The sequence below is a fragment of the Lissotriton vulgaris genome, chromosome 7 (genome assembly GCF_964263255.1).
Source record: "Lissotriton vulgaris chromosome 7, aLisVul1.2, whole genome shotgun sequence".
Lineage (NCBI taxonomy): Eukaryota > Metazoa > Chordata > Amphibia > Caudata > Salamandridae > Lissotriton > Lissotriton vulgaris.
In genome coordinates, this window is record NC_141695.1 from 1,585,243,920 (window position 1) to 1,585,271,252 (window position 27,333).

A 27,333-nucleotide genomic window follows, 5' to 3' on the forward strand; every position below is an offset into this window, starting at 1 on the left:
GCAGCATTTTGAGTTTTGGAGAAAAATTGGGAAAATGTCCTCCAGATAAAAGTCAGTTTTTTTCTTTAAGATGCCATCAAAGAGCAGTGTGATGTACTAAACTCACTGTCTTCCCATGTTTCAATAGCATGCAGAGCTGAATAAAAAAACACATTTTGTACTACAGTGTTGGCATATATCAAAGATGTAGCCCACTTTTCCTGATGTTTGTGCTCTCAACCAACTTCCGTTTTTTTGGGAAACCACTGTGAAATCAATGGGTGATGTAGGAAAGCTATACATTTCTGAAAGGTAGACAAAATTATGAATTTAGAAATAGGTCATTTGTGTAGATCCCTCAAGGTTTTGTCAAAGAAAATAACTGTTGAAATAAAGAAATATTGAAAATGAGTAGGGAAAAAGGGCCTTTGTGACATTTTTAAATCTAACTTTTTATCACGATGCTCACAAAAGTAATATACCATTACGTCCATTACACCCTTTTGGTTGTGAACATTATAGAGTTTGTAGGTTCTCCAAGAACCAAAGGTACCCAGAGCCAACAACTGAGTTGCACTATACAATGTTTTTTTTCATTCAGGACTTAGTATAGACTAATTCACATAGTGAAACAGGTTGGCTGAATAATGGTCATCAAGGAAACCTATGTATTTCTGAAATGGGCAAAAAATATAGGGCCTCATTTATGAGAAATGACACATCGCTGCGTGGAATCAGCAATGCGTTACTTCTCAGGGCGCACTCCATGCGACATTCCTGATGCATCATATTTATTGTATGACGCATCATGTCGCAAGGAGCTACAGATACATCCGTATTTCGGACGTATCTATTTGGTGCAAAAGTGACGCATTGCTGGAGTGTGTCACAAAAGTGACGCAACTCCAGCAATGCTTCCTTTCACATGGGGCAAGCCCCATGTGAAAGGGCTGGCATCAGTCTTACGCCTGCTGTGAGGCAGGCGCAAGATTTTGACGCAACGGCGTCCTAAAAGTGACGCAGTCAAATCTCATAAATTTCACTGCGTCACTTCTACGACCCTTCCTTGTGTCAATACGCCCCCTTGCATACATTATACCTGGCACAGGTATAATGTGGCTCAGGTGTTTACAAAGTGACGCATCTACCTAGATGCGTCACTTCGTAAATATGGAGCCACAAGGCGCATTTTTTACACCACTGGTGCGTCACATAAAGTAACGCACCAGCGGCGTAAAAGTGATGACCGGCCTCATAAATGAGGCACTTAGGGTTTAGGAGAAGTGTTTACCTGTACATCTCTGAATTCATGAGTACCCATACTAGTGCATGATTTAGAGGATATTTTTCAAAATGTCTTCTTTCTTATACACTGTTTTATATTTGAAAAGCACAAATGCAGCAACACCCAATTGGTAATAACAAATGTTCTACTATTCTATGCTCTCACAAGTCTTCCAATATAAAAAGTGTCTTACTTGTGTAGGCAAGCTTGGTGCCTGCAACAGGAAATGGGCCAAAACACAACATGAGCTCATCACATTTTTCCGATGAAAAATTATACTTTTTTTCCAATTCACGTGGCATAAGATTTCACACAATAGCTCAGCCAGCACCTAGAGAAATGTAGCAAACCTGTGCATTTTTGAAACGTAGACATCTAGATGTACCCAGGGTAGGTGACTTGCCTGGTTCTCTCCAGGTTTTTTTTACCTAGATTCCCTTGCAAACCTCATACTTTGACTTAAAGCTCATTATACTAACATTTCTATGTTGGAAAGTTCTGGAAACTGATGGGAGCCACACACTTCCTCTCACCCATCATCCCCCCAAGTCTCCTTATATAAATTATGCCTCACTTGTGTGGGTAGGTCTAGTGCCCGCAACAGGAAAAGGCCAAAAAGCAACATGGACACATCACACTTTTCCACTCAAAACTGGCCCCTTTTTTGCAAAGACAATAGCTGTAGATTTTGAACACAAACTCAACCAGAACCTAGGGAGACTAATAAACCTGTACATTTTTTAAAACTAGAAACCTCAGGGTATACAAGTTTAGCTGGCATGCGTAGCTCTCACCAGCTCTTTTTTTATCAAGAATCCCTTGCAAACTTTAATCTTTCTAAAAAAAACCACATTTTCCTCATATTTTTGTTATGGAAAGATATGGGATCTGTGGGGAGCCAGAAACTTCCATCCATCCACCTGGCATTCTTCCACCGAACACTGACCCTTTTATTTCCAATGTGGGTAGTTCTAGGTTCTGGACCCTAGCTCAGCTGGCACCTAGGGAAACCTAGCAAATCTGTGAATTAAAAAACACCTAGGGGTATGCAGGATGCGCTAACTTGTGTGGCTCGCACCAGGTTTTTTACCCAGAATCCATTGCAAACTTCAAACTTTGACAAAAAAAATGTGTCTCATATTTCTCTGATGTAAAGTACTGGAATCTGTGGGAAGCCAAACACTTTCATCCACCCAGCCTTCCCACAAGTCTCCCGATAAAAATGGTTCCTCACTTGTGGGGCTAGGCCTGCTTCCCGGAACAGGACATGGCCCAAAACGCGACTTGGATGCATCACAGTTTTCCACTGAAAACGGATAGTTTTTCTGATGGGGTAGCTGTAGATTTTGGACCCTAGCTTAGCCAGCACTTATGGAAACCTAGCCAGTCTGCATTTTTTTGAAAAGTAGACGGTATCCAGGATGAGATGACTTGTATAGCTCTCACCAGGTTCTTTTAGCCAGACTCAAGTTGCGCCTGCTATGAAATAAAAGTGTTGGGGCAGCAAAGGGGCAGCTAGGGGGCAGTGCAAATAAGATTTATTTTTTTACCTACCGGCCATCACCTCAGTACTCTTCTGCTCCTCTCTACTCCCAACAGTCAATGAACAAGCTTACAGACTTCCCTATGACAATCCAGACGCTGCTCTCATGCTGGTAATACCCAGTATGAGAGAAACGTCAGGATTGGTCTGAGTTGCCTGGTTTGAGACTCAGTCAAGCCCTGGGAGCTTGTGCCTGTTCTCAGCCTGGCTGTGCAACACGGCTCCTGTGGAGAGATCTAAAGACACATGTCAGTCTGGCTGTCCTAAGAAGGCCAGCCAAACTGACATGAACTCTTGCAGCAGTGTGCACCACTGCTCCTCCCTGCTACTCATATTCTGTCCACCGTTCTGTGAAGTGTGGGGACTATAATGCATTCGTCAATCTGCGTACAGAAAACCAACCACCTTCTGATGGTGTATAAAGGTGTCAAGCAGGCCATAAGTAACTTCATAATTTCCTCAAGTACAGTAAAAAAAATTCTACAGCTGCATGCCTAGGGAAGTATCGGCCCATGAAACGTAGGTATCCATACACAGCCATTGAAAGGTTTATGGATTGGCTTCTCCACCTCAGTCAATTTCCCAATACCTCAATTTTCTATGGTACAATAAAAGGCAACCAGGAAAGCACAGGCCTTGATGAGATGAACACTGTGTACAGTACAAGCATTTGCAATGCAATAGGTCTCGCAGCATTAAAGTTTGAGTTACTGGCATTGTAAATGACAATGCTTTGCATTCATTTTTTTCTTTAATTTGCAATTGGTGTATAAACATTGTTTGTGGGCCTGAGTGAATAATAATGTCTGTCTCTCCTGCGACTGTGTGTCAGAAACACTGCTGTGGCCTTCAATGTGAAATTCATACAGTGCTGATCCAAGGTACTGATGATTCTCTGCTAGCAGCAATTTCAGGCAGCGTATTTTAAATGAGAACACAAAAAGCAAAAAAGACTGCAGTTCGGAAGTCAACAAAACATTAGATCTATTGGGGAAAAACACTACACGAGAGGAAGCAATCGATCGAAAAATCCCAGTGTAAGGTTGGATTAAAGCATCCTGTATCTTTGTATGTCGTGGTAGTAGAATATTTTGGGAATCAGAAGAGGTAGGAAAATGCTAGTTAAAACAATATTTTATATTGTGAACCTTAGCTAGACTGCAGAGGATCAATAGCACAGCATGTAAATAAATAAATATATATATATATATGTAAGCTCCAGGATGTGTCCATCAGTTTGGGTTTGCACTCGACCAACAGCAGCAGAGAGTTGGACTCTCTTTAAGGTACAGGCGGTTGCCGCTTGAATCACTCCGTGCAGGTGTGCCTGACGCGTTTCGAAAGCTCCTCAGCTTTCTCTTCAGAGGCTTTCACGGAGATTTGCGCTCCCAATTTCAACAATGCACGCCCTCCAATAGGATGATGATGTTGGCTGAGCATTGTGGGAGCGGTAGTTCTTATGGATGCGGATATGGACTCAGGCAGGGGGTTCCGTCTTAAATCCCTGCTGTTTAATCAAGGAGTAGCGTGAGCCTTCCGTCAGTTAAAAACATCAGTATCTGCGCCAGAAGCGTTTCGAGCATGTCTTGCTCTTGATCACTGGCATACGCAGAAGGCAGCAACAGGAAAGCGCGCCACACCTCAAGGTTGATTTTATCCCCGCCCCGATGTTTTTAACTGACGGAAGGCTCACGCTACTCCTTGAATAAATGGTGAAAACTTGCTGGGTGAGACTCCTTCAATTTGAGGCAACTCTTGTTTTTTTGTGTATAGCGGCTTGCCCGAGTCGCGAAGGAGTCCCACTGCCCATCAAGCAGGTCCGGTGCATCAGGACATGAGATGCACAGGGAACAACGAGTCTTTGTTCATGGATGCTGTATTTTGCGGAGCACCTACCTGACTGTTGCAGACATCCCCACTTGGGTAAAAACATTGGCAGCACGGGACCCACTGGGGTATGAATATTGAGCAAACTACGCCGCCCAAGGTGCACTTGTGTATACGCCCATCGGGGCGGGGATAAAATCAACCTTGAGGTGTGGCGCGCTTTCCTGTTGCTGCCTTCTGCGTATGCCAGTGATCAAGAGCAGGACATGCTCGAAACGCGTCTGGCGCAGATACTGATGTTTTTACCTGACGGAAGGCTCACGCTACTCCTTGAATAAATGGTGAAAACTCGCTGGGTGAGACTCCTTCAATTTGAGGCAACTCTTGTTTTTTTGTGTATAGCGGCTTGCCCGAGTCGCGAAGGAGTCCCACTGCCCATCAAGCAGGTCCGGTGCATCAGGACATGAGATGCACAGGGAACAACGAGTCTTTGTTCATGGATGCTGTATTTTGCGGAGCACCTACCTGACTGTTGCAGACATCCCCACTTGGGTAAAAACATTGGCAGCACGGGACCCACTGGGGTATGAATATTGAGCAAACTACGCCGCCCAAGGTGCACTTGTGTATACGCCCATCGGGGCGGGGATAAAATCAACCTTGAGGTGTGGCGCGCTTTCCTGTTGCTGCCTTCTGCGTATGCCAGTGATCAAGAGCAGGACATGCTCGAAACGCGTCTGGTGCAGATACTGATGTTTTTAACTGACGGAAGGCTCACGCTACTCCTTGAATAAATGGTGAAAACTCGCTGGGTGAGACTCCTTCAATTTGAGGCAACTCTTGTTTTTTTTTGTATAGCGGCTTGCCCGAGTCGCGAAGGAGTCCCACTGCCCATCAAGCAGGTCCGGTGCATCAGGACATGAGATGCACAGGGAACAACGAGTCTTTGTTCATGGATGCTGTATTTTGCGGAGCACCTACCTGACTGTTGCAGACATCCCCACTTGGGTAAAAACATTGGCAGCACGGGACCCACTGGGGTATGAATATTGAGCAAACTACGCCGCCCAAGGTGCACTTGTGTATACGCCCATCGGGGCGGGGATAAAATCAACCTTGAGGTGTGGCGCGCTTTCCTGTTGCTGCCTTCTGCGTATGCCAGTGATCAAGAGCAGGACATGCTCGAAACGCGTCTGGCGCAGATACTGATGTTTTTAACTGACAGAAGGCTCACGCTACTCCTTGAATAAATGGTGAAAACTCGCTGGGTGAGACTCCTTCAATTTGAGGCAACTCTTGTTTTTATATATATATATATATATATATATATATATATATATATATATATATATATATATCGCCACTTGTGTGCCTGCTGCTGCGCCAGCTATCAATATTCAGCCAACTCCAACAAGGACACGGAAGACCCAGAGTGCAGGTGAGTTTTTTTATTTTATTGCACACCACGCCAGGATAACGTTTCGCCCTACACAGAGGTCTTGGTCACATGACTGTATATATATATATATATATATATATATATATATATATATATATATATATATATATATATATATATATATATATATATATATATATATATATTCTTTAAAGAGAATGCCATTTTTAAGCCTATCATCTGGTGCAGACAGCTTTCCAAAAGGTCAGGTAACTAATGATATACACATATCGTATAACGGTGGAATTTTAAGTGTTGTTTTCTAAAGCTATGCATTATTCTATTATGACAACTTCACATCCAGTGGTGATAGAACACATGGGTGCATTAATCTCAGAGGAACATGCGCAAGAGCACACAATGAGACCTGGTCTGGTGGTTATTCAAACAGCAGAACAAGCAAGCACAAGCCAGAGCACGTTATGAAGTGGAGACAAAAAAACTGTGCACACCTCTGCCAGACTACACTTGGGGGCTTCAAAGCCTCTGGGGTGAACTTTAAAACTCAACAAGAGGCGACTCATGTGGCAATCCCCACCTTTGCAACACAGAATCATCAAAACATATGTTCACGAACCACTCCTAGTAGAAAAAAAACAATCATCAAGCGACATCAAAACATATAGCACTTTCGGGCTTGCTGACCAATCCTCCTTGTGAGGTATTGCATCTGCTTACATTAAGGCAGATAGCTCTCCATTTTGTATTTACATTATAGTGCTCATTAACATAAAGAGCCGAGTCAGAAATGAGAAACCTTTTAGTGGTAGCTCCCGTCACCCTGAGAACAAGTGTGGCGTTAATCAATGCGAGTTAAACTGTGCTCTGCATAATTGGGCACAGAAACTGGATGCAGAATTCAATACAAATAAACCCTGGGAGATGCCCATGCATCGTAATGGCTTTCGTCGTTCATCTCAATGATGCTCAAGCAGATGAAATCTGTAGGTTTTTTTTATGAAGCAAATGATACAATCAACAAACACACCTCTGTTTCCCATACCTGAGAAATGAAAGCTCAGCAGCTGAGAGGGTATGATGTGCCGCTCACCCCGCCCCCATGGCTGCCTGCCCAGGAGCCCGGCTTTCATCAGCATATGTAGAACAGGCAGTGAGGTAGATATTATTTCAGCTGGTGCCCAGACCTCGCATCCTTGGAGGAAAGGGACAGGCTGGGAAGCATCACACACACACTCACATGCAATTTACCTTTCACTTGAGTCTTGTACTCCGCTATGATCTCTTTGTCCTTTTTGAACCTGACGGCCGTCAACATTTCCCCCCGATTTTATGTTCAATACGGCAACTGCAAAGTTTAACAAGCATTGAAGAAAGCTGTTAAACAAGACGTGAGCGAAACGGAAACCTGTTGTGGGGCGGAACTTCCGTCTTCTGCGAGAAGCCCGCGCCCACAAGGTGGCTGGCCTGAGAAGAACAGTGGTGACGCTGGGCTCCCATGCCCGAGGGAGAGCCCCGCGGAGGCTGCAGAAGTCTGGAGTGGCGCCGATGCGGTGAGTGGGGTTAGTTGTACAGGGGGTGGCGGGGGGGTGTGTCTGTATGTGTGCGCTTGTGTGTGTGTGTGTGCGCTCGTGTGTGTGTGGGGGTGGGGGCAGCGGTGGCGGGGGGAGGTGTGGTGTGTGTCTCTGTATGTGTGCGCTCGTGTGTGTGCATGCGTGGAGGTGCGCTTGTGTGGGTGCGTCTGTGTGTGTCTCTGTGTGTGTGTGTGTGCGCATGCGTTTGCAAAAGCAGGGGGGTGTGGCTGTGTGTCTTGGAGGCTTTCAAGGGAGACAGGAGATGGTGAACGCACGCTAACCCTGATCTGATTCCCGCAGGCTGCGCATGCCCATCTCTTGTCTCCCTTTTGCCTCCTTGTAAGCAGAGCTGACGGCTATAGGTCTCGCGGGGAGAACGCGCTTCGCACGCTTTTGCCAGTGCGAGACCTAAAAAACGACTCTCCTACCTCTTACCATGCTTACAGCGAGGACATGGTTGAGTCTTTTAAGCTGTTGCAGGAATGCAATTAGCAAAGTGTTGCTCCTGCAGCCTTGTCACATCCTCCAGAGCATATAAAGAGGAGACTGTTGCTTCCGTAGAGTGATGGGCAACAGAAAGTCAAGCAAAGATGGGAGTGTTCCTGTGGTTGTCTGATAAAAAACAACATATGTTGCCATCTTGATCAGGTGAGTAAAAAAAATTCTTGTACCAAGTGCGAGATTTACAACTTGCATCGCATGGCTGAAGAACGTGGTCGTTCTTATCCACTCTGCCTGTGTACTTGTTATTAACTATACAGCTGGACTTGTGAGCTTCAGCCATCTGATCCCAACCCACTGACTTTCACCATGAATTGCAGTGAGCACGTTCATATCATGCCTATCAGAGAGCTTGACTGCAATCAGTTCGTTGGAATCTTTCAAATAATACCTCTCTGAAATGTGGGAAGACCTTTTTTGGACCTCTTTTACTCAAAGGAGTAGAGAGGGCTTACCTGCTCTTTCCTTGGCTCCAATGGGAAAAACGGTGACATCAGTTTTCCTCACAGTGCGCTGATGTCACAGATGGGTAGGAGTGAGGGTGGAGAGAGAGGAAGAAGTGATAACGCTTCTGCCCCAGCTTAAAAAGAAAAGAATACTCCAGGGCAAAAAACTAGAGGATTCTTTCTAGCCCTCCCCAATGGCCGACAGATGCACCGGGGAAAGAATGCTTGTGTTGGCCATTGGCTGACACACACTCAGAATTGATTCTAGCCCTCCTCAATGGCTGACAGATGCAGCAGGGAGAGAATGCATGTGTTGGGCATTGGCTGACACACGCACTAAAGGGGTTAAATAAGGATAGCACAAAGAATGACTGAGAAATAAGGAATAAATATTTAGCTTGTAGTAAGTAAATAATGAGTACATGTGCTAGCCAGGCCTACTCATAGCAAAATCTTTATGATTCATTCTTACTAACGCAAACTGGGATAAACTCACTAAAAATAACAGGGAATTCTTAAGCAAAGACCGTGATGGTACTGTCAAGAATCTTAGAAAAGGGACCACCTATAAAAAGACTATTTTAAGCAGGTAGTTGGTTGATCTTTCAAAAAATTTCAAATTAACTCCAGCAGGAGTACTTTGATTTGAATGTTTCATAAAGGTATTCTTAGGTGGTGATTGGAGTTGGGTGATAAATTAATGTTGGAAATAGAGAGTCAACTGATGAAATTTCCTCCACCACTTTATCCCCATGATGAAAGAATTACACCAGAAGATTTTCCACTGGTGATGGATACTCCAACAAAGGTTGTACCACTTGCTCCGCAAATCCACAGACTTACAGTCCAAACTCTCTGTGACGTAATGATACTTACAGAATGCAACAGCACTCGGGGATGTTTGAGAAAGGATTAAAGTCAGTAATATGATTCAAGGTCATTCACAGAAAGGTAGCTCACATGCAGCTTCATCATATTCTTATAACTATGCTTTTTGATTTCTTTCTTGGAATAATCCCACTCTTCCCCTTTATTTTCCAAGCAAGTCAAGTCATGACAACAAAGCAAATGTGTTATCCTTCATTGGTGACAGCAGTTCACAGCTTCACAAATTTCCACCAAAAGAAAGGTTATTTGTCCACTCCATTCAGCTCTGTAGATATAAGGAGATATAAGTTAGCACTGGAGAGGGAGAGAAAAGCACTGTAGTTTTTAGGGCATGTACCCCTCATCAAAGTTTTCAACAACAATGGGTATCCTTAAAGTAGGACAAAAGGAAGAACTATAGTGTAGCCTTAAAAAAGATTTTGTAGGATCTTATGATGGAGAAAAAAACATCAAGAGTTATGCACATATTTATTCTGCCCGCTTCAATTCAAGGGTCCTTTGTGAAGTGACAAGTGGACACTGCATGCATGCTCACATGTGATAAGATGCAAATGTTCATCTTCATGCTCATGATTCATTTATACCAAAATGAGACTCTCTAATAACACAACAGAAATTGATTATTCGTGAGACTTCTTACCCAGCTATTGTCCAACACGGCCCCCACTTGTGGGACCGATGAGGGTTGCATTCAAGGCAACCAGTTATATTAAGGAATTAGGACTGCATCCTTTTTTTTTACATTTTCAGCCTGAATATTATTAACTCAAGCAATGTGCACCTGTATATTATTACAAAAAACATAGGTAACATGTAGAACAGTATTGTATTTATCTGTCAGAAGATGGGATCCGACTCATTTGATATCCTGGGTTTTTTTATTTTGGACTATCCCGTGTATGTACTTTTACCGTGAGTCTTAATGAGTCTCACTCAATGTCAACTCTGTGAAAATGGATTGGGAATGTTAACCACCAGGCTCTGCTTTTAAAAACTAGGTTGGCTGCTGTGCAGCTTGGGTAAGATGTTATAAGTTGTGTACATACTTGTGGGGGCTGAGCGAGTAGGATTACCATCAAGCTCAGTATGTTATGTGGTCACAGGTAGCCTTTCACTGAAAGGGACTTTCAGGAACGGGTGATGACCTGGTGTAGGCCTTAAATTATGAGTTGGAATTAATAGCGTAAGTCTATATTGCTAAACTGAAAAGGGTGTGCGCTTTACTTTATTATATTTTATGGTTGAAATTCGCAACAAAATAGTTTGTCCATAGACAGGCTAGAGACACGCATGACACACTGATCCTGTAGTATACATGGAGTGAGTGCAGATTCAATGTGACTTTTGTATTATCAGCCCTCCTTATGGCACCTAAGGATTTTTCATATTTCTCAGACTAAACTCCTAAATAGATTCATGACTTTATTCCCCCTGCTGGGTCAAGTTAGTCTGCTGGCCTACTGGATGATCAAAGGCTCCCCCACCAATAAGGCCATTTGCCAAAAAGTGTGCATGTTCCTTGACAGGAAAGGGTTGGGTCAGAGTCTGCATGTGAAAATTACTTTTACATTGTACCAGGCCTCGGAAGACTCAAGGAAAACAAAGTAGTGAAAGTCAGACCTCAGGAGCCAATCACTAGAAGGTCTCCATTTAAGGGTTAGGGATGGGACAAGGCAGCTGTGAAAGTTAGGGGAGTACTTTCAGACTCTCAGAGAACCCATTCAACAGACCATTTCAAGACATTACCCTGAAATGTCCCAAAATGCTGTGCGAGAGATTTGGGATAGGAGAGGGATGATGGTGTGGCATCCTAAGATTGGACAGAAGTACCTAACTTTTAGGGCTTTCCTCTGCATAAGGGAGAGAGTGGGATACAGTAGATAGACTTCCCACACCTCTGAAGAAGACAGGACCCTTGTCTGACGTGGTGGACTACCCTGGGCTAAGGCTGGATTGGACTTTGTAGATTCACCTCTCCAGGGCCAGTGACAGTGACACCGGCCCTTTCTGAAGGACAGCCCCTACTGGGGAGACCTTGGGCTAGAAGGGGAGACCTTGGGCTAGAAGGGTTCCCTTGGATCTTTTACGGACTGGGCCTGCATAGGGGCAGCCCTCATCAGAAGGCTAACCTCTGGCTTTTGCTATCACATGAGTGCTCTTTAAGTTGCCAAGGAAATTATGGGACCTGAAGAGTGGAGGCATAAAAGGTATCTAAATACACAGGTAGGGTCAGAAGGGAATATTTATTGACCGGGCATTGCTATCATCCCTTATGGTTTACAAACTGATTGTTGAGATAACAATGGGTCAGAAAAATGAAACTATCTAGAAAAACTGTGTGATCTAAAGGGTACAGTCACGAAGTCCATAGAGAATAATTCGTGGTGACAACCAATGATTCCCATCAGATACCTGTCCTGTACCGCCCTACATCATTTGGGATCCTTCACCCGAAGGAAGTGATGTTCATCCACAATGGATTAGGTAAACTGTAGCCTAATCTGGTGGAAGGAAACTCAGGTGTAGTAGCGCAATTGAATGGCATCAGGGGGTAAGCTGACTAGCAGTGCAAAAAATGTTGTAAAGTAACAGCGCTAAGTGCAAAATGATTGGTTAAGATTGGGTTGTGGAAGTAGGAAAAACAATTTTAATAGTATCCTATCCACACCCAAAGCGGAGCACCGCTCTAAAGGAAGAGAAGAGGAAAGAAAAGAAAAATAAAGGAGGGACTATGAAGGCTTTTAGCACAAGAGGTATCTACTGTTCACTAATCGAATGCCGTGGTTCCCCGCACAAAACTACATATCCCATCACACTTTGACGTTTTCACGTATAATCACGTGACACCAATACATGTCATCGCGTGACCCCATTGCACGTCATTACGGAGCTTAATTGGCCACTTCCTGTCCGTCTAGGTACCTCCCTCCACGACAGCCCAGATGGATGTCCGGAGTACCGACGGATAGGTAAGCGAGCCGGGGGGCACAACTTAGTTTGCTTCTTGACGAATGTACCTTTGTTAACAGGCGCTCGATAGCGTCCCGCCCCTTGCCTCGTAGCCTGTTTTCGCGAAGAGACGAGAGTAGCCGGACCTTGCAACAGCCTTAGGCGGTTTTTGTGCACTCTTATTTGATCCTTAGGCTTCTAGACAAGTTTTGCGTTAGAGAAAGAACTAACCTTAAATGCCTCATACGAACTATCGGTTGGCTCATGTCAGTGTTCCCGATGACGAGCGAGCATAGAGCAGCGTTTGATTAAACAAGGCTGGCTCTTGTAGGTGTCGGGTAGAAATGTTTGAATGTGTGAATGTTTGTCACCCCATCGCAGGCGGTTACATGCACATCAGCTAAAATTGTGCATATACACAAAATAACTGTTGTTTAACTTGGTACCTCCACTTATGCAATCGATACAGCTCTCTAGTCCCTCCTTTATTTTTCTTTCCTCTTCTCTTCCTTTAGAGCGGTGCTCCATTTTACCTGGCTGTAGCCAGGTGATGTGGGGCGTGTATTCCCCTTAAATTGGGTGAGTGGATATAATTATATCCGTTATTTTCTGTCTCAAACATGAAGATAATTACAGAATGGCTTACTAAATAGAATCCAGTGACCAATAAGACAATTGGCAAATATAATTTATCACATAAAGTGTGTGTTTTGTAAAGTATCACCAATAACTGTGTGTTTTCTTTATTGTTTGTTCGTCCACTGTCATTTCGTGACCATATGGATCATCTGAACAGGCGAATTCCAGGTGATATAATTTATTTTACCTCATTTGTTTACATTACGCAGTAGCATTACTATTAAGGTCCTGATGAAGCAGGAGGAGATCGTTTGACTCTATATCCACTGCAGAAACATGTCGACCTACAATCCATCTCAGTAGTTATTTGTTTAACACTACTTTGCACTGTTTTTAGCTTTGGGTGTGGATAGGATACTATTAAAATTGTTTTTTCCACTTCCACAACCCAATCTTAACCAATCATTTTGCACTTAGCACAGTTACTTTACCACATTTTTTGCACTGCTAGTCAGCTTACCCCCTGATGCCATTCAATTGCGCTACTACACCTGAGTTTCCTTCCACCAGATTAGGCTACAGTTTACCTAATCCATAGTGGATGAACATCACTTCCTTTGGGTGAAGGATCCCAAATGATGTAGGGCGGTACAGGACGGGTATCTGATGGGAATCATTGGTTGTCACCACAAATTATTCTGTATGGACTTCTTGACTGTACCCTTTAGATCACACAGTTTTTCGAGATAGTTTCATTTTTCTGACCCATTGTTATCTCAACAATCAGTTTATAAAAGGTATCTGCCTTAAGGGCTATGTGGATCCACTGGAAGTGCCCCTATGCTGAAGAGCACACCATGCACTGGACAAAAGACAATTGAGGAGGGAAATCAGTAACAAACAAATCATGATGAACAAGAGTTCAAAAAATTGGATGCCAAAAGGTAGAACATAAACTTTCTTGACAGCTGGAGCATGCCACTAGAAGCAAAATGCAGTTTATGTTATCAGATTTCGCAGAACAGAGCAACAGAAACCTTTTGTCATTGCAACTCTTCATGATGTCCTGCCTTTCGGGTGCCGAGGTCAGTGGGCTGCGATAATAGCAGCTACTGAAAGTGATGCTAACTTTTCTCACCCGGGGACCGATGAGAGGGAGAGCATATGACTCCTCTCATCTTTTAATTCCTTTTTGCGCCCAGGGCCTTTTGTTCCCATATGTCTGCTTTACGTGTTGACCACCTGAAAGACTCAGTAGGCCTCTATTTTGTATCACTACACCCTCAGAGATTGTGGCTTATGTGGTGGACAATGATGTTATAGGGTTCATAGCTCGCTAAAGGTGCAAACTATTATGAAAGTATCACAGTGGGTACTTCCACATGCCATTGTGTATATATTTGTAAATTATTGTGTAGTAAGTGTGTGCAAAATGAAGCACTTTTCCTTTTAGTAAAGTATATTAAAATCACTGTCTGGATAGTGATTTACTAGGTGCAGTTTGCTGCATGTCTTGTGACTAGAGTACTAACCAACACCCCTTCTCTTAAGAAGGCCTTGCACTGCTGTGATTTGCTTCCAAGAGGCAACCAAGTGCAGTAGTGGGATATGTTGTTCACAATAGGCAGAATGCTGTAGAAGGATTACTTGAGAAGGATTCACACCCTTCCCAGCTAATAAACCATTTCGTACATCATCATTTTTAAAATTGATTGGACAAATAATTAGTATGCACCTTGAAGCGCCCTCTTCAGGCCCTCTCCCAGTTAATTCAAGATATAAAATGAATATATGTTTGGCTCTGTATAATATAGGTGTATCCAAGGTACCATCCTAGCAAAATTGTTACGCAATACACCTTTCGTTCATTCATTTACAAGATGGTGTACTGTAGTTCCTATATTCCCAATAGGCTCTGCGTATTGGAATAATATATCCTATAGATTTTACGTAGGACTTGGGTTGACTAGGTCTCTATCGAATATATTAGACTTAATTGAGAGTGCCAGCTAGCTCAGAGGTCACTAGAAACTTTCTTAAATTCACAAGAAGGGATTAGTTTCTGACAACCGCATAAACATGACAACTTTATTTCCCCAAGAATACACGTATATTCAAGGTCGTGGAAACAATAGATAGATATTTTACTCAGTCAATCATGTATGCTTCATTTCATCAGAGGTGCAGAGAAATAGAGAGACGGGCATTTTCAATAAAAGGATTTATTGAACAGTCTTCTTTCTCATGCAAGTAAAGTGAACTGCTACAATCGTAATACTGGTTGCAAAGTATAATGCGTACAGCAGGGAGAGTATTCTGAAATAATACTATAAAAGCATTGTATCGTTTCTTAAACCATAGATAAATACATACATAAATAACAAAGGCTAAAAGTCCTCAACTGGTGCTTCTAAAATACGCCTACCCCAATGTACCAAACCTAAGTCTAGTACGAGGGAAGAAGTAAGTGTGGTGGAGCATAGGTTTAGTTTCTTTGCCAAGAATCTATTCAAATTTTCTCTTAGGGTCTAATCAGTTCCGTACCTTGGTTTTAGAATGAAGGAGGTCCGGTATCTCTGTCTCGGGACTTGATTTCCCAACACCCCGCAAGGGGAGCTTGAAAACACTGGAGCTGGATTCTCAGCGAGTAAAAGGTCTCGATCAGTGCGTCAGCTGGAGGGTCGGCTTCCTTCGGCACTTGCTGTAATGAGCTGCATCTGGCAAGTAGATAGTCGAGCTGCTCCGAACCAATGTGTGTTTGCTAGGGCAAGTGTAGGCATATTTATACCTTGAAGGTGCCTAGTTTAACGTATAAAATCAGGCATAATAACGTCATCAAAGAACCCCAATGGAATGGTAGTTCTTTGAAAACTACATGAATTCTTGGACAAATCAATATTCAAGCAAGGGGATGTCCCTGACTGCTTAAGACGAGTTTTCACAGAAATCGTTGTGACTTTTTGGAACGAGTGGAAGTAGCCATGCCTTTATTTGAACTGCATGGACTTATGTCTGAATATGATTATGATTTCTATGCCTATATAAGGGCAATGTGAACTGTACCTCTATAGGGGGAAGGAATCGGTAAATTTTGCTCGGATCCTAAAGCGCCATACAACAGTGATGGAGATGTGCTTTTAGAAGCTGCATGCAGTAATCAAATAAATTGCTCTACCTTAAACTAAATAACCTTATTTTACCCCGGATGCATTGTTCAGACAATCCTAATTATACCTTCATTTTATGGTTTTTCATAAAGCATAAACATGATTTGAAATATTCAGAGCCCGATTTTCTTAAGGTTCTTGAGATTTTGCAATTTGCATAAAAAGCATAAAACTGTGTGAGCATGCATCTGTCATTGCTTCAAATTATACACATTTTTACATCCATCTTGTTTGAGGTAGGATTAGTAATTTTGATTACTGGGTTGAAATGGCACATAATAATAAGATTCCATCTTACAGAAAACCCAACCAGTTTGTAGTTAAACTCATATCATTTATACACATAATCACCACACCCATATGCAATTTCAAAACAGTTTTAAATATGTATTTTCCCACATGTACATTCCATCTAAGGGTCTGATTCCGATACAGTTAAGAAGACCTCCTAATGGCATTTGCTCCATCTGAATCGGATCGGGATCATTTTTTTTTTTTAGATGTCCCATCCTATTGGTCCTGTGGAGCACAGCCTCTGGTTGTCTATGGGACCCTGTAGCTTCAAAGGGATCCAGTGGGAGAATGCTTTGTCACTTGCAGTTACTTAGAGGAGGGAACATGCTTTTTCTGAGACCAGAATTTTTAAGGGTGTCATGTTTTCAATATCCAGTAGTTTTCAAGTCAGAAAGAAGTGCCAAACTGCCAGTCCTTTGTTCAAGCATATCTTTGAGCAGGATAAGCTGCATCAGACAGATGATCGGCTTTACTTTGCCACAACTTTAGGTGAGGTCCCATGGAAATACCCACTATTTGTTTTCATGCCAAAGGGTTAATTACGATTGTACGCGTTACCCAGCCTGATTTAAAAATGGCGGCTTTTCGTACCCAGTGATAGGATTTGTTCCCCAGCAATGGAGGGCCGAACGGAGCAATATAGCAGTGTAGCGGGAACGGGATGATGGTGTTTCGGCTACCAAAGTGCATTTATTTTCTGCCCGACCCCATCCTCAGCCTTTTGTGATTGCTTCCTGTTGAGACGGTGGCTTGATCGTTCCCCCGACACCAGCGAGGAGCTTCAGGTGAAGTGCAGGCAAGTGTGTGATTACGAGACTGAGTGGTGCCGGCGGGAAGTCAAGGAGGAGTAGGGACTGTGCATTGAGGCACTGGACATAATAACTGCTAATTGCAGAGCCCAAAATTATTGCTAATAAATTAAATGGGCATGGCGTGCTGATTTGGAGCGCTGATCTCTTGTTTCTGGATTGCTTCCAGGGGGCGTAGTCCAGCAGCTTTCACTAAAGCAAGGCTATCTATTGCCTGTTCTGGATATGGTACATTCTTGAGAGTCTAGCCCATCATTTATGTACATTACGATGTGATATAACAGCTGGTGGGTTTATTGCTTGTAATTCTGAACCAGCAATTGGAAATAGAATGGTGCTTGATCTTTTCCTGGAGCAGCCAGTCCAATAAGAGAGGGGCTATATTCTAAACCAGGTTCATGCTTCTGATGAACATGGGGGGTATTGTTATTAGCTATATCATGGTTTACTATATAACAATTGCTGAACAGCCTTTGACAGCCGAGTCTGAGCACTATGTCTGACACCCGGGGGAGCTGCTTTGTTCTGCTATTGAGGAGATCAGCTATGGTTCTTCCCCTGACTGTCACCTACCCAGCAGGACTTTCTCTCCACGTCTTCCTGTCTCGCCCACCCCCTCATCATATTTCTGTAATTCTGCCTTTTCCTTGCCTCATCAAATTTCTATAATTCTGCTTTTTCCATGTCTCCTATCAATCTATCTGTTCCTACTTAACACTCTTTATTTCTTTTGTCTTACTTCCTTTGCTCCTGTCCCCTCTCACCTGAATCTTTCCCCTTGTCCGCTAGACCGCCTAACACCCCTATCCCTTTGTGCCCTTTAACTAAGCACTCATTCTCCCCTTGTTGGGGAAAGATCCAATATTTACACTGTGGAGTCTCAGCGAACCCGCTGAGAGAGTCCATAGCGCCTTGGGAGCCACTCACAGTTGAGGTATGGTATGGCATCCCTTGCCAAAGCACTCCCTCTCCCCTTTGTGGGGAAGGATCCAGTATGCAGGCCTTGGAGTCTCAGAGACCTCTCTGAGAGAGTCCACTGAGTTTAGGGAGCCTCTAGCAACAGAGATGGGGAAATGATACCACTTCCCCTAGGATCACAGCTTACTGGACTTTGGACGCAGCTCTGACTCGTCTACCGGTGTGTGTCCATGTCACCCTCCCCCTCCTCTTTTCATGCTATGTCTCTCACCCTCCCCTCCTCTTTCCCTTCTCAATTCCCTGTCTCACCTCCCCACTCCCCTGAATCTCTTCCCTGGCTCGCTGTTTCCCTTACGTATATGTCCTTTTAGTCTGTCTTGACTTTATTTGTCACTATGTTGCCAGGCTCAAACAACTGTATAACCTTTGTAACAATGTAACCTGCAATTATGATCTGTTACTCATGTAAAGCTCTCTGATACCTCCGGGTGTAGCCAGCGCTATATAAAACCTTTTAAATAAATTAAATAAATAAATGATATAGAGTTGTCTCAAAACATAAATATGAAGCCCATGTAGACTCTTGCCTTGGAGTACTTCAGACCTGCCACACACTTACTCCTGTTCACACCTTTACTGGACATATTATGTGGCCAATCAAGTTTATAGTTGCTACATTAAAGGCAGAAAAGGTTCAATCTTAAACAACAAATTATTATGAAATACAATGCAAATCTAAGTTGAGTATCTGCATCAGGATTTATGCAGCATAGCTCTTTCCAAGCACATGTTTGTGGAGGAGAAATAGGCTTTTTTTTACTGCATCAAACAAGCATTGATTTACTTGGCTCTTGCCTAACTTTTAACATGGATACTTTTCAGCCCAGTTACTGAGTTTTGCCATCACATCTCCTAAGGAATGTGTCATAAGGAAGGCATGAAATTCTTCAAATTTAAATGTATGCCATGGACGTCTAAAGGCCCGACTGTCCATATCTGGAGTAAAGGGATCAACAATAGGAAACCTTATTTCTATCAAAAAATGGTCAGTCCATCCTATGGGCTTAAACATAGCTATACTACAGGCTGGAATGTTGGAAAAGACCGGATCCAATATATGTCCGGCCGTATGTGTAGCCTCTTCAGAATATTAAGGGCAGGATAATGCCTGTCAGCAAATTCTTCCAATAAATTACCCTATATCCTGCTAAGGATTCTCCACTGTTTAAAGTCATCATTAAGAACGGAATAGAAAAGTAATAATATTATCAATGGATATTTCAGAATTTTGCTTATTATAAGTCCCATGGATTTTACAAACTCAATAATGGAGGGCTTGCAGTCAAGCATGCAGAGTAAATTGATCCCCGCTTACACTGTCATTGGCACTAAGATAGAGGTCAGAAGAACTTTTTGGGGAAGTTTCAGTTGGACAGACATCCACGACTGGGGATTAGTGAGTAGGGATGAAAGGGAACTAATGCTTTACAGGAAAAAAAATAACATACTGTTGGGTGTTGATATATTAGAGCTGCTAGAAGATTTTTATAGCATTAAGATTGTTCCAAGTGGTTATTTATATAAGCGAAAGAATGCTAGGGAAGAAAGTGAGGTGGAAGAAGGGGTTAGGCATTTTAATTTGTAGGAATTGTTTTTACAAAGGGGATGATAACTATCTGAGGACAAGAACATTACGACCCTATTTAATATTGGTTCGTGAGTTTTGCGCTTTATCTATTATAAGATGGTGCCATACTTTGTTACGTTCAAACTATACTTGTTATTATTTAGTTTAATATAGAGATCTTTTGGACGCTGAATCTTATTACTATAAGATGGCGTCCAAGATTTGTTGGCTAAATACCATTCCAATATGGTGACTATACTGAACGCCGCAATCTAATAATACAAGAAGGCGCTCATGTTTTGTTAGTATAAAATGCCACTTCAATATGGCGACCGTGCTGAACGCCGGAATTTACCGTGGATCGATAGAGGGATAACTAGGTGAGCTTCGGGACCAGAGGGTGCCTAAATGGGGTATACATTGATATTAGTCATGTTGCTTACGTGCAACTTTATTTACTTTCAGAACACGAACACGTGGCTTAGTTATTGAATAAGAATTAGTGTACATACAAATTTTGGGGAATACAGAGATCTATGAAGGTTGTACTCTATTTTAATTTCTGTTATTTGGGTTGCAGCCCTGAAGAAGTCTTAAAGTCAATGTACTGACTAGACGAAACACGTGTTGGCTGCGCTTTCGATGTGAACTGGATATTGATTTACTGAAGAAAATTAAACTTGGACATTGATTGCCAACTGTAATATAAAGACTGGAGAACTGTTGTTCTTGGAAAATTATTTGAGGTGCTCGGAAGAACCCTCTTTGAGGACAAGAACATATCTTGGATTACCTTTTCCAGGGTGTATACATCCACTGGGGTGCTCGTTCCTATGTTACTTTCTTCTTAAAGCAAATTTGTTGATTAACAGAAAAATAACAAATGTTGACGGATGATGTGTAATACACCTCAGGTTATTGGTCATCTGCTAATTCCCCATCTGGTAGTCACATCCAGTCTCTTCGGCAATGTTTTTATTTACCAAAAGAAATACAGTTTGCATTTGTGAATACTTTAAACATTATTGTGCTCAGGATGCCCCTCTTTAGTGTGAACTTCTGTTACTCTTTAGGTACTGACTATATTGTCTGTACTTTCTGTATCATAGTTTGCGTACTATACATGAAAAAGAAAATCAATAATATGTTGGAACACATTATTCTCTTTTTCCCTTCAGAATTAAAGGTCTGATTCACAAAGGAGATCATACATCTACCTCCATGGAAGTGTTACTCTTCACATTAGCAGATGTATGATTATCCTTACTTACAAAACTCGGAAGCTGCTGATTGAAAGATTTAACAGGTGATATTTTCTAGGCATGATATGAATAAAAACAGTTGTTTTAATACAGTTTGTTTATGATGTAATAACTAATATTCAATGCTAGAGCAAACCTGATATAAATCCAACATAGAATGACATGAAGGCATTATACAAGAAAATTGGGATTAGGTATTTGATAGTTGAAATACTCATTGATTTTATGTTTGTAATTGTGTGAATGCGACAAAAATGAAGCAACAGAATGGTATGAAACAATGGCACTTTACGATTAGCAGAACCCAGAAATTGCTATGGATTTCAAATGTCTGGTGGAGTATGAGTCATTACTTTGTCATTCTTTACACTGGAAATGATTACATTGAGGTAGATTAATCAGCAGTATATTTACATCACAGCATTTTGACATCTGGGGTGCTTTAATTCACAGCTTCAAATTTGTAAGTATTATTTCCAGCCATACACATAATATATACATTTTAAGAGGTCACTTTAATTGATATTTGTTATTGAATATATACATTTTAAAATTATAAAAATAATATTATATTAGATATACTACAAATGTATTATGTTTTAAAATATAAAGTTAATGTAGTTAAGTAATATACTGTAATTGTTCATTACTCTTCCCTAGACCACAAAAAGACGTATTACCCCTCAATGTCACCCTTTCTTGAAGCCTAATACCCCTTACTACAGATTAATCATACCTTTCCGTGAACTATTGTAACTCTTACTTCCACTTATTTTATCCTTCCCTGAACTGTACAAACATTTTACAACCCCTTGATGATATGTATTCCTGAACCCTAGAACCCCCTTACTACCTGTTAGGGCTACACTTCCCTGAATCTTACTACAGTGTATTACCCCTTAATTCTAACCTTTGCTGAACCTATAAAACCATTACCACCCATTAATACTACTTATCCCTAAAACCCTAAAATTCCTAGTGACCCTTTAACACGAGCCATCCCTTATCCCAAAAAACTGCTTACTACACCATAACCCTACCCTCTCTGAACCCCAAATTCCCCTTACAACCCTTACTCAATTTTAGAAACCCTGTACTACACTATAAAATGTCTAACATTCCATCTAGCTCCTGGCAAAATTATCACCACAGCAATCGTAAAAGAAACAGTTTTTTCCAGTAGAAAATTCCAAAAATAGGAAGCACAAGAAAGAAGTAGGAATCATGTGTATGCCTTAGAGTGACATCACAACTACAGTCTCTCATTATGATGTTAGAAGTTTCTTTTGTTTCCTCCATCAATGGTATGTGACTTACTTCTTTAATCTATATATACTTTGGAGGGGAATATCACAATAAAGTTTTAAATTATATGACACAATGTGAGACTAATGTTTGTTTTACTTTTGCAGTCACAGTTTCAGTTTGATATGGAAACCAAAATCTTTGTGTGAATGACTTCCTTGTTCACATTTTACAACTGATAGACACAAAGGGCCCTATTTAGATTTTGACAGATAGGATACTCCGTTACAAACGTGGCAGATGCCGTGTCTGCCGAATTACAAATGTCATATATTATAATGCCCTTGTAAAATGGTAAATGGAATGTCCACCACGTTTGTGATAGAGTATTTGTTGGTTTTCTTTGTTATATGATGCATTAAACATTTTCAAATATTTAGAACTGTGTTGGTCATAACATATGATTGAACATTTATTACATACAGTGACTTCAAGACCCAATTTACAATTTTTTTAAATAAGACCTATGAGAATCATTGTTTTTTATAACACCTCGTTTGGATGGCAAATGTTTTCTTTTTTCTGCTTTAATTCCTTCATTTTCTTAAATATGCTTGTTGCACTTGTGGGTGTGTTCTACTGTGGACAGGTGAGTGGATAAATACAAGAATAGGCCTGTGAGAGGATAAATAGATGCATCAGTGTTAGAATGAGCGACAGAGTGCAGTTATAATGTATTAGTTGGCATATTTATATGGTCTTTGTGTCATGCTTGCACCACACAAGAGGGTACATGCATGGCGGAAACCTTTCAGTCATATTTATGTAGCTACACAAAAATCCTTTGCATGGCTTTGAATCGCTCTGTTCAAGGGAGGCGTTTCATGGGCATTTTGGTTGGTATTCCCGTGCCACTCCCCTGGGTTTTGATGCATTCCCCTAGTGCAAGGACTTATAAACCAGGGAATGGATCAAAATCTTATGCTGCCCCAGAAATATCTTTATTTCTACAAATATTTTCTTCTTTCTATGCGTTTTACATTCTGTAGCACACATAGAAAGAGGAAAAAACCTCTAAAGATTGTTTTTGTGTAGGAAGGGGAACCTTCCCACACAAAAACAATTCTGTCTGTTACACAGACACCCTTGTGCCATGGTACAAGGGTACCTGTGTTGATATTAGGCTGACAAAACAAAGCCGATTCAGAAAAGTGGGTGGTGATGAACAGAGTGTCTAAATTAAGCAGACCACTCTTACCCAGTCCAAAGATCAGGGCTTGATCCATCACCGTTATTTAGCTCACCGCACCATCCCAGCTCAGAACCTGGCTATATGCAAATTAGTCTGTCCCTGGCCCAGTGTATCATGGGAACAGGGCAGACCAAACTACCAAGCCAATTCTTCACCAGAAAGGAGACAAGCTTCCGGGGACTGGTTTCTGGCATTTCAGCCGTCGTCGGCCCGGCTTGTTTGAATCCTGATGGTGCAGTGAGCAAGGGACTCATGTCTGAGTATACCCTGCCACACCTATAGTGGCCAAAAACGATTCAGAAAAGGGGGTGGTGATGAACAGAGTGTCTGAATTAAGCAGACCACTCTTACCCAGTCCAAGGATCAGGGCTTGATCCATCACCGTTATTTAGCTCACTGCACCATCCCAGCTCAGAACCTGGCTATATGCAAATTAGTCTGTCCCTGGCCCAGTGTATCATGGGAACAGGGCAGACCAAACTACCAAGCCAATTCTTCACCAGAAAGGAGACAAGCTTCCGGGGACCGGTTTCTGGCATTTCAGCCGTCGTCGGCCCAGCTTGTTTGCATCCTGATGGTGCAGTGAGCAAGGGACTCATGTCTGAGTATACCCTGCCACACCTATTGTGGCCAAAAACGATTCAGAAAAGGGGGTGGTGATGAACAGAGTGTATGAATTAAGCAGACCACTCTTACCCAGTCCAAAGATCAGGGCTTGATCCATCACCGTTATTTAGCTCACTGCACCATCCCAGCTCAGAACCTGGCTATATGCAAATTAGTCTGTCCCTGGCCCAGTGCATCAAGGGAACAGGGCAGACCAAACTACCAAGCCAATTCTTCACCAGAAAGGAGACAAGCTTCCGGGGAACGGTTTCTGGCATTTCAGCCGTCGTCGGCCCGGCTTGTTTGAATCCTGATGGTGCAGTGAGCAAGGGACTCATGTCTGAGTATACCCTGCCACACCTATAGTGGCCAAAAACGATTCAGAAAAGGGGGTGGTGATGAACAGAGTGTCCGAATTAAGCTGACCACTCTTACCCAGTCCAAAGATCAGGGCTTGATCCATCACCGTTATTTAGCTCACTGCACCATCCCAGCTCAGAACCTGGCTATATGCAAATTAGTCTGTCCCTGGCCCAGTGCATCATGGGAACAGGGCAGACCAAACTACCAAGCCAATTCTTCACCAGAAAGGAGACAAGCTTCCGGGGACCGGTTTCTGGCATTTCAGCCGTCGTCTGCCCGGCTTGTTTGAATCCTGATGGTGCAGTGAGCAAGGGACTCATGTCTGAGTATACCCTGCCACACCTATAGTGGCCAAAAACAATTCAGAAAAGGGGGTGGTGATGAACAGAGTGGCTGAATTAAGCAGACCACTCTTACCCAGTCCAAAGATCAGGGCTTGATCCATCACCGTTATTTAGCTCACTGCACCATCCCAGCTGAGAACCTGGCTATATGCAAATTAGTCTGTCCCTGGCCCAGTGCATCATGGGAACAGGGCAGACCAAACTACCAAGCCAATTCTTCACCAGAAAGGAGACAAGCTTCCGGGGACCGGTTTCTGGCATTTCAGCCGTCGTCGGCCCGGCTTGTTTGAATCCTGATGGTGCAGTGAGCAAGGGACTCATGTCTGAGTATACCCTGCCACACCTATAGTGGCCAAAAACGATTCAGAAAAGGGGGTGGTGATGAACAGAGTGTCTGAATTAAGCAGACCACTCTTACCCAGTCCAAGATCAGGGCTTGATCCATCACCGTTATTTAGCTCACTGCACCATCCCAGCTCAGAACCTAGCTATATGCAAATTAGTCTGTCCCTGGCCCAGTGCATCATGGGAACAGGGCAGACGAAACTACCAAGCCAATTCTTCACCAGAAAGGAGACAAGCTTCCAGGGACCGGTTTCTGGCATTTCAGCCGTCGTCGGCCCGGCTTCTTTGAATCCTGATGGTGCAGTGAGCAAGGGACTCATGTCTGAGTATACCCTGCCACACCTATAGTGGCCAAAAACGATTCAGAAAAGGGGGTGGTGATGAACAGAGTGTCTGAATTAAGCAGACCACTCTTACCCAGTCCAAAGATCAGGGCTTGATCCATCACCGTTATTTAGCTCACTGCACCATCCCAGCTCAGAACCTGGCTATATGCAAATTATTCTGTCCCTGGCCCAGTGCATCATGGGAACAGGGCAGACCAAACTACCAAGCCAATTCTTCACCAGAAAGGATACAAGCTTCCGGGGACCGGTTTCTGGCATTTCAGCCGTCGTCGGCCTGGCTTGTTTGAATCCTGATGGTGCAGTGAGCAAGGGACTCATGTCTGAGCATACCCTGCCACACCTATAGTGGCCAAAAACGATTCAGAAAAGGGGGTGGTGATGAACAGAGTGTCTGAATTAAGCAGACCACTCTTACCCAGTCCAAAGATCAGGGCTTGATCCATCACCGTTATTTAGCTCACTGCACCATCCCAGCTCAGTACCTGGCTATATGCAAATTAGTCTGTCCCTGGCCCAGTGCATCATGGGAACAGGGCAGACCAAACTACCAAGCCAATTCTTCACCAGAAAGGAGACAAGCTTCCGGGGACCGGTTTCTGGCATTTCAGCCGTCGTCGGCCCGGCTTGTTTGAATCGACGACGGCTGAAATGCCAGAAACCGTTCCCCGGAAGCTTGTTTCCTTCCCAGTGTAAGAATTGGCTTGGTAGTTTGGTTTGCCCTGTTCCCATCATGCACTGGGACAGTAACAGGCTAATTTGCATATAGCCAGGTTCTGAGCTGGGATGGTGCAGTGAGCTAAAAAACGGCGTTGGATCTAGCCCTGATCTCTTGACTGGGTGAGAGTATTCTGCTTAATTCAGAAACTCTGTCCATCACCATCTCTTGTTGTTAAATATTTTGTCCACCCTAAGCGTGGAAGGGTATACTCAGATGTGAGTCCCTTGCTCATTGCACCATCAGGATTCAAGCAAGCCGGGCCGACAACGGCTAAAATGCCAGAAACCGGTCCCCAGAAGCTTGTTTCCTTCCCAGTGTAAGAATTGGCTTGGTAGTTTGGTTTGCCCTGTTCCCATCATGCACTAGGACAGTAACAGGCTAATTTGCATATAGCCAGGTTCTGAGCTGGGATGGTGCAGTGAGCTAAAAAACGGCGTTGGATCTAGCCCTGATCTCTTGACTGGGTGAGAGTATTCTGCTTAATTCAGAAACTCTGTCCATCACCACCTCTGGTTGTTAAATATTTTGTCCACCCTAAGCGTGGAAGGGTATACTCAGATGTGAGTCCCTTGCTCATTGCACCATCAGGATTCAAGCAAGCCGGGCCGACAACGGCTAAAATGCCAGAAACCGGTCCCCAGAAGCTTGTTTCCTTCCCAGTGTAAGAATTGGCTTTGTAGTTTGGTTTGCCCTGTTCCCATCATGCACTGGGACTGGAACAGACTAATTTGCATATAGCCAGGTTCTGGGATGGTGCAGTGAGCTAAAAAACGTTGTTGGATCTAGCCCTGATCTCTTGACTGGGTGAGAGTATTCTGCTTAATTCAGAAACTCTGTCCATCACCACCCCTTGTTGTTTAATATTTTGTCCACCCTAAGCGTGGAAGGGTATACTCAGATGTGAGTCCCTTGCTCATTGCACCATCAGGATTCAAGCAAGCCGGGCCGACGACGGCTGAAATGCCAGAAACCGGTCCCCGGAAGCTTGTTTCCTTCCCAGTGTAAGAATTGGCTTGGTTGCCCTGTTCCCATCATGCACTGGGACAGG